The sequence below is a fragment of the Zingiber officinale genome, chromosome 10B, assembly GCF_018446385.1.
Source record: "Zingiber officinale cultivar Zhangliang chromosome 10B, Zo_v1.1, whole genome shotgun sequence".
NCBI lineage: Eukaryota > Viridiplantae > Streptophyta > Magnoliopsida > Zingiberales > Zingiberaceae > Zingiber > Zingiber officinale.
The window spans coordinates 17,318,847-17,327,147 of record NC_056005.1 but is presented as its reverse complement, the minus strand read 5'-3'; the positions used below and the strand labels follow the sequence as shown (position 1 = coordinate 17,327,147).

Below are 8,301 nucleotides of genomic sequence, written 5' to 3'. Positions count from 1 at the left end.
AAAAGCTTAGGCTTTCAGTATACACTCTAACACACATGGCACTCCTTTACCATGCTCAAGTAATAATATTAGCTCCAGCTGCATCACCTTTCGATAATTCATCTATCCTGAAACTGTTATGACTAAACTTTATCTACGACAAAAGTTGAGGAGCTGGCTTCAGGAAACACATCATTGCCTTGCGATGCTTTATTCGACAAAGAGATAGGGGACTTTATAGCAAAATTTTTTGGCAATGATTCCCAGTCTTCTGCTGAACAATCCATCATCTCGATGGACAATTCCCTTCTTCAACTCTAGAGGCCGAGGTATGGATTTCATAGCCCAAGTCAATGATAATGATGGCCAGTCTTCTGCACAAGCTGGTGCTGGATCCGATGTTGAACCTTATTCAACACTAGAGGCCGAACTATCATTGTAGAAAAAAAACCAGATAAATCTCCTACCCTTAACTTCTTGTATATATTTTAAAGAAAACTATTATTTTGCATTCTGTAGGCTCTGAGAACTTCAACTTTTTATTAGTAATTTCCATAATCTTTAGTGTGCATTCTAAAGAACAGCAGGTGATCTCTCCTCATTTGCATAATTAAAATGAAAAATAAAAACATTTTTGAATGATTCCAGAATGGATCATGCTCAGAAAGGGCCAAAGTTTACTTCAAACAAGAAGAAGCAATCAATGCCACGGCTGGCAGACCCCGTGCAGGCTGGCCAACAAGTCGGAGTGCATCCTTCCTTTCATGGTGCCCTTCCTCTGTCGGAGCTCCTCCAGCAGATCGTATGCCACTTCCGACCGCCCCTCCCTGCACATCTCCTCCAGCAAGGTCTGGTAGGTCAGTGTTAGGATGTATACTAAAAGTCTAGCTTTCGGTATAAAACATTTATCTAGAAATAAGAATCACATTGGTCAAATGTCTACATTTGTGATAAATGTAGTTGTTCAATTAATTTATATTGTAGATAACATGGTGTGTGGTGTCACACACAGAAGATCATGTTATCAGTACCTTATAAATTATAAACAGTAGCTCACAACCATGATGGAAAGGAACAAACCATTGGAAGGTCATAGTGTAATTAGGTGTTAGTTTATCTTAACTATATAATTACACTAGTACACTAAGAGTGTATTGAGTAGGACCATTAGAGGTCGTTTCTTTTATACTGACTTTATAAAGGAACAAAGACCTCAGTTATTATGGAAGTGTGTGCTCTTAATCCTAATATAATAACAAGCACATATATTTGATATTTATTTCTTTAATTTATCAATGGGTGAGATTTAGTTCGATAAATCAATAAGCCCGATAAGTTGGAAAATGATATCACTTATAGTGTTTGTTGTTGATTATAGAAGGAAACTGTGTCCTAGTAATCTAGGTTGAGAATGTTCCCAAGAGGAGCTCATAAGGATTGTCATGTTAAACCCTGCAGGTAGACTTAGTCCGACATGACAATGAAGTTGAGTGGTACTACTCTTGGAGCTAGATATTAATTAAGTGAGTTGTCAGTAACTTACTTAATTAGTGAACATTTGTTATCTTAAACACAGGGAGACTAATACACTCATGATAAGAAGGAGCCCAAAATGTAATTTGGGATTGGTGCGGTAGTTCAATAATAGTTCTCTAGTGGAATAAATTATTATTGATAAAATTAAGTTGTGTGTTCGGGGCGAGCACGGGATGCTTAATTTTATCGAGAGACCAAAACCAATTCCTCCTCTCGGACCCTATCGTAGCCTCTAGTACATAGAGATTTATACCCACCGCATACCCACCTTCTTACCCATCCAATGGGGCCGGCCAAGCTAGCTTGGAACCCAAGCTAGGGCCGGCCAAGACCAAGTGGATGAGCCATGTAGGTGGCCGGCCAAAGCTTGGGTCCCAAGCTTAGGTGGCCGGCCACTAGAATATTAAAAAAGATTTTTATTAAAATTATTTCTTATGTGGATATCATGATTTTAAAAGAGAGTTTTAAAATTAAAAATTTCCTTTTATAGCTTTCTACAAAAGATTAAGAGAAGAGATTAATCTCTTTCCTTATTTGTAGTTTAAAAGGATGGTTTTAATTTTTGATAAAAACTTTCCTTATTTGTAAATCATCTACATGTTTAAAAGAGAGTTTAAAATTTGAAATATTTCTTTATTTGTTGATTAAAGGAGGATTTTAAATTTTAAGAAAACTTTCTGATCCTGTCCGAATCGCTGAACCAACGGACGCTGGGCACGTGGCGCTCTCCGAGTCGCTGATGGAGATCCCCGGCTAGTCGTACGAAGCTCCGGCGAACCTGCACAGAAGTCGGGCCGGGAAGGGGTTCCCGGCGGCGACCCTCCGACGCTCAAGTCAGGCAAGCTAGCAGTAAAACAAGTGGCTTCAAAGTTGTATCTTGCGTACCTCCGGCGAAGTATGAGACTCTTTATATAGAGCGGTGAAAGAGTTTCTGCACGTCCACCGAGGCACATACGTGTCCGCAGCCCATACCTCGGTATGTGTTTGTCAGAAAGCTTACCTGACGCCATACTGCTACAGTCCAAGCACGTCGTCGATGGGACAACAGAACACCCCGTTGTCAGACTTGTAGTACAGCCTAGCCATAGGGCTTGACAGCTGTCTTAAGATGTTCTTGTCTTTCTCTACCGACCACAGGCTAGGACGCCGGCCGGCCGGCTGGACGGGGAGTCCGTCCGGCCGGCCCTCATCTTTCGCTTCGGCCGGACGATACTCTCATTACGTCCGGCCTGCCGTTGGCATCGATATGCTGGGGAGATTTTCGGTAGAGTGCTATGTAAGGACTGTTAGCACTATGTTACCTTATATCTTCGGCCAAGCATGACTTCCGCTCGGCCACTCGTTACTATTCAATCGAGCGCCGGAACTCCGACTTCTGTCGGGGCGCCTTTTGCCATCGGTTATTCACCGGCCGGCCGGCCGGGAGGCCGGCCCATCCTTCTCCGGTCGGCCACCTGGCTTTTAGACTCCCACGTGGCATTGACCCCTCAGACTGGGGGTCCCCTATTCTAACAGCCGGATCACTTGCCTCCCCCTCAAGTCTAGTCGAAGGAGGCGAAGTCCGACTGACTGGACTACCGATCTGACTGAGTAACGACCGATACATTAGTCCGCTCGGCCGGGCTCAGGGATGCTCATCCGTTCGGTGGTATCTTGCCTGTGCCTTGTATTGCCTTGGAATTTATGCCGAATCTTCTTCTCTACTGCCAACCACGTGCGTTGCGTGCGATACAGGGCGCTCATTAAATGTAACCCGTATCTTTCTGACACGTGGCAATCTTTCTTTTGTCAGGGTATGGCGGTGGCGTCACCTCCGATGGGACAGCCGCCATTTGAAATAAACGACTGGATGATGACCTCGTTCTTCACGACCTGAATCGGACGGCTAAGGCCGTACGGGGCAAACGTTATAAATCTCACGGCCCCTCTCTCCGCCGCCTTCTCCTTCATCGACCTTCGACTCCTCGTTGTTGTTTCTGCTCCGGCGATCCTTATTCCCCGCCTGTTTGGTGCGCTCGCCATCTTCTTCCTTTCCTCGATCTTCCTCGTACCCGTAAGCCTTCCTTTTCAGCTACCCGCCTCCTGTATTGCTTCCTTTTGCATTCTATCGGCATTTTCTTTTAGTTTTTCTGTCGATTATCGCTTCTGTTTCGACCATGGTGAGTACTTCTACGCCTACAGTCGACGCTCCTAGTCTTTGGTATACGACTATGGAGAGCCGATTCGATGAGGAAGACGCACTGCGTCTCATTTGAACGTATGAAATTCCGGCTGACCATGAGATAGTTGTAGCTACTCCTTCCGATCGGCCTAATGATCCACCGCCCGGCACCATTTGCTTCTTCCGTGATCAATTTTTGGCCGGGCTGCGCTTTCCTCCGCATCCGTTCATCATCAAAATATGCAACCACTTTCGCCTTCCGCTCGGCCAATTAGTCCCGAACTCAATTAGGTTGCTGAGCGGGGTGATAGTCCTTTTCAAATTGAATGATATCCCCTTGGACCCCCAAATCTTCCACTATTTCTTCTACCCAAAACAATCCGAGTGGGGGACCTTCATATTTCAATCTAGGTCGGGTTTCGTTCTATTTACCAACATGCCGAGCTCCAATAAGCATTGGAAGGAGCATTTCTTTTTTATGCGTCTCCCCGAGCGGCCGGCCTTCCGAACGAAGTGGCAGACGGCGGTGCCGAATCAACCGGGTCTTGGCAAATTCAAGAGCCATCCGGCGTATCTTCATGCGGCGAACCAGCTGGTCGGCCAACGTTACGATATCGACAAGTTGCTCCTTCCTGGAGTAATGTACATATTTGGCTTGTCTCCCATCCAAGCCGATCTGCCTTGTAGCATGAGTAAGCGATTCTTATCCCCCCTTTTTCCTTTGTGCTAACTGATTTATTCTTTGTTTCTGCAGCCGAAGTTATGTGGCGTGCTAAGGCAACCGAAAAACTCAAGCTGAAAGCCGCCAATATTGAGGCGGTGAAGGACAAAGAGGTAGCCGAACGGGGTTTGGTTCCGACCGGCCCTGCAACTGAAGGGAGCAAGGGAACTCAAGTTGCTCCCGAGGCATCGGCCGCCCGCGTCTTCACTGACGAGGCCGCGGTCAATATCACAACATCTACCCAGGGCGAGGAGGAAGGCCGATCGGCTGACGGACGCTGGGCACGTGGCGCTCTCCGAGTCGCTGATGGAGATCCCCGGCTAGTCGTACGAAGCTCCGGCGAACCTGCACAGAAGTCAGGCCGGGAAGGGGTTCCCGGCGGCGACCCTCCGACGCTCAAGTCAGGCAAGCTAGCAGTAAAACAAGTGGCTCCAAAGTTGTATCTTGCGTACCTCCGGCGAAGTATGAGGCTCTTTATATAGAGCGGTAAAAGAGCTTCTGCACGTCCACCGAGGCGCATACGTGTCCGCAGCCGATACCTCAGTATGTGTCTGTCAGAAAGCTTACCTGACGCCATACTGCTACAGTCCAAACACGTCGTCGATGGGACAACAGAACACCCCGTTGTCAGACTTGTAGTACGGCCTAGCCATAGGGCTTGACAGCTGTCTTAAGATGTTCTTGTCTTTCTCTACCGACCACAGGCTAGGACGCCGGCCGGCCGGCTGGACGGGGAGTCCGTCCGGCCGGCCCTCATCTTTCGCTCCGGCCGGACGGTACTCTCATTACATCCGGCCTGCCGTTGGCATCGATATGCTGGGGAGATTTTCGGTAGGGTGCTATGTAAGGATTGTTAGCACTATGTTACCTTATATCTTCGGCCAAGCATGACTTCCGCTCTGCCACTCGTTACTGTTCAATCGAGCGTCGGAACTCCGACTTCTGTCGGGGCGCCTTTTGCCATCGGTTATTCATCGGCCGGCCGGCCGGGAGGCCGGCCCATCCTTCTCCGGTCGGCCACCTGGCCTTTAGACTCCCACGTGGCATTGACCCCTCAGACTGGGGGTCCCCTATTCTAACAGCCGGATCACTTTCCTTTTTAATCATGTTCATGATTTAAAAGAGAGTTTAAAATTAAATATTCTCTTTTATAAGTTTCTACAAAAGATTAAGAAAAGATTTGATATCTTTCCTTATTTGTAGATTAAAAGAGATTTTAATTTATAGAGATAACTTTCTTTTTATCCACATGTTTAAACGAAAGATTTTAATTTATTAAAATTCCTTTTTATAAACCAATCATGAAGAGATAAAAATTATTGGAGAAATTTTTATAAATTTCCGGAAGCAAATAAGGAAGTTTTAATTGTTGTTTAAAATTTTATTTGCTTGGAGAATTTATGTGGTGGCCGGCCATTACAAATTGAAAAGAAAAATTATTTTTAATTAAATAATTTTTCCTTTTCAATGGCAAAAGAATTAAGGAAGTTTTTATTAAATTTTCCTTATTTGCCAAGACCAAGGATTATAAAAGAGGGGGTAGAGGAGGCTTCAAGGCTAAGGACTCTATTCTATTTTTCTCCCTCTTTTCCTTGGTGTGGTGGCCGACCCTTCCCTTTCTCTTCTCTCCTCTTGTTGTGGCCGAAATCTATCATCTCTTGGAGCTTGGAGGATGTGGCCGGATCAAGGAAGGAGAAGAAGGAGAGAAAACATGCATCCCTTGGAGCTTGGTTGGTGGAAAATTCTTCATCCTTTGGAAGTTCTTGTGCTTGGCTGAAACTTGAAGGAAGAAGGAAGAAGGTGCCTAGGTGGTTCTCATCTCGGAAGATCGTTGCCCACACAACGTCCGAGGTTAGAAGAGGAATACGGTAGAAGATCAAGAGGTCTTTCTAAAAGGTATAACTAGTAATTTTTCTTTCCGCATCATACTAGTTATTTTTGGAAATAATACTAAATACAAGAGGCATACGATTCTAGTATTTCGAATTTGTTTCTATATAGTGTTCTTTTGTTTTTATTTTCCTTGTGATTTGATTGTTCTTTTCGGTTGACCTAAAGTTATTTTAGGAAATTAAATATTAGCTTTCCTTAAAAGGTTTTGTCTAGTCGGTAGTGGTTGCTTCCATATCCAAGAAGGCCATGTGCCTCGCCACGTCAGTACTGGGAACCAATTTTGGAAATTAATATTTAATGGAATTAAATAACTTAGGTGATTTGGATCAAACGTGTTAAGTTCCGCAGGAGATCCAAGTCAAAACCTAAAAGGACAAATAGATTAAGTTTTGGATCAAACGTGTTAAGTTCTGTAGGCAATCCAAAATTTAATTTAAAAGAACACATGGTAGCTAGGAAAAGGTTCAGACCTTTGTACAAAATTTTTGTACAGTGGAACCTTTAGGTTTTCCGAGTAGCAACCAACAGTCAGAATGTCCGGCGCCTTGCGGTTCTCCAGCATGTCGTATACCACCTCGACCGCCGCCTTTAGCCGCCGCTCTAGCGATTGGCTGCAGATCACCGCCATGTTTATAGTCGTCGTGGGCACTAGTGCTTTCGATCTCATCTCCTTGAAGTAGTTCATTGCCTTCTCCGACCACCCCTTTTGGCAAAGCCCCTGCACGATGTAACCGTAGGAATACTCGTTGGGTTCGCACCAGTAGAGCCCCATCTCCTTGAACACTCAGATGACCTCCTCCATCTCCAGGCACAGCAGTAAGCCTTGATGATGAGGTTGAGCGCGAAGGTGTCCGGGATCACGCCCGAAGACTTCATCTGCCGTGCTAGCGAGCGGACGGAGTGGAGGTACACGTAGGAGACCTGTGGCTTGCCGATCCGGCGGAGCACCGCCGCCAGGAGCATCGAATAGGTCTCTATGGATGGTCGACACGCCGGGGCGTTGCTGCTGCTGTTGCTGCTACCCCGACACTTCTACATCCGCTTGTATAGATTGAAGGCGTGGGAGAAAAGGGGGCGGCGGGAGCAGCAAAAGCGGATGGCGGTGTTGAAGAGGGGTAGATCCGGGGGGCAGGCGCCGGCGAGGATCTCGTCAACAAGAATCTCCGCCGGGGAGTAGCGGTGGTTGAAGATGGCGACCTGGAGCATGGCGAGATAGGCTGGGTCGTCGTGGCGGTAGCCAGGACGGAGGGCGGTCTACCGGAAGAGGTCGAGAGCGAGATCAGAGTCGGATTGCGCTCGAATGGCTTCGGCTACGTCATTGGAGGTGAACCCCAGCCGGAGGCGGTCAACTCATGAGTCAAATTGTTTCTCGAGGGGAGTACGCGACCGAGCATCGGAGCTAGGGCTAGAATTAGGTCTGAGTGAAGAGGCATCACAGAAATGACGAGAGAGGGGGAGCGGGAGGAGGCCAACGACGACGGATTTATGGTTTCGGTAGAGGAGGCGGAGGAGATACTTGGGGTGGACCAGGATCGCCATTGACGATGGAAGCCAGCAACTGACGGTTTGATAGAAGACTAGATAAATTCATGGGCCAATTTATGGCCTCATAAATTTATTACACGGGCTGAGAAAAGATAGCCCACTGAACTTCGTCCATTCTTGTAGAAATGTGCTTGTAAGTTTGATATTTGTCAAAATGCCCCCCAATAGTTGATTAATTAGTCACATATGATGACGAAGACATTAGCCAATTCTTAATAAAATTATGAAATTGACTAAGAGACTTTATATATATATATATATATATATATATATATATATATATATATATATATATATATATATATATATATATATATATATATATATATACACTTTTTTTAGCCTAAATAATATACCCTAAATCCTAAAACTTAAGTCATAATTTTTTTTAATTAAAAAAAAACACAAGATGATCACGTGACCGTCGTGCATGACTATGGGCAAGAGTTAGTCAACTTTTTTAGTA

General features: G+C 45.6%; 1 pseudogene; it reads right to left on the bottom strand.

The window, feature by feature from the left end:
- Positions 1-679: 679 nt before the first annotated feature.
- On the bottom strand, positions 680-7,829 carry LOC122028981 (annotated as a pseudogene).
- Positions 7,830-8,301: the final 472 nt, after the last annotated feature.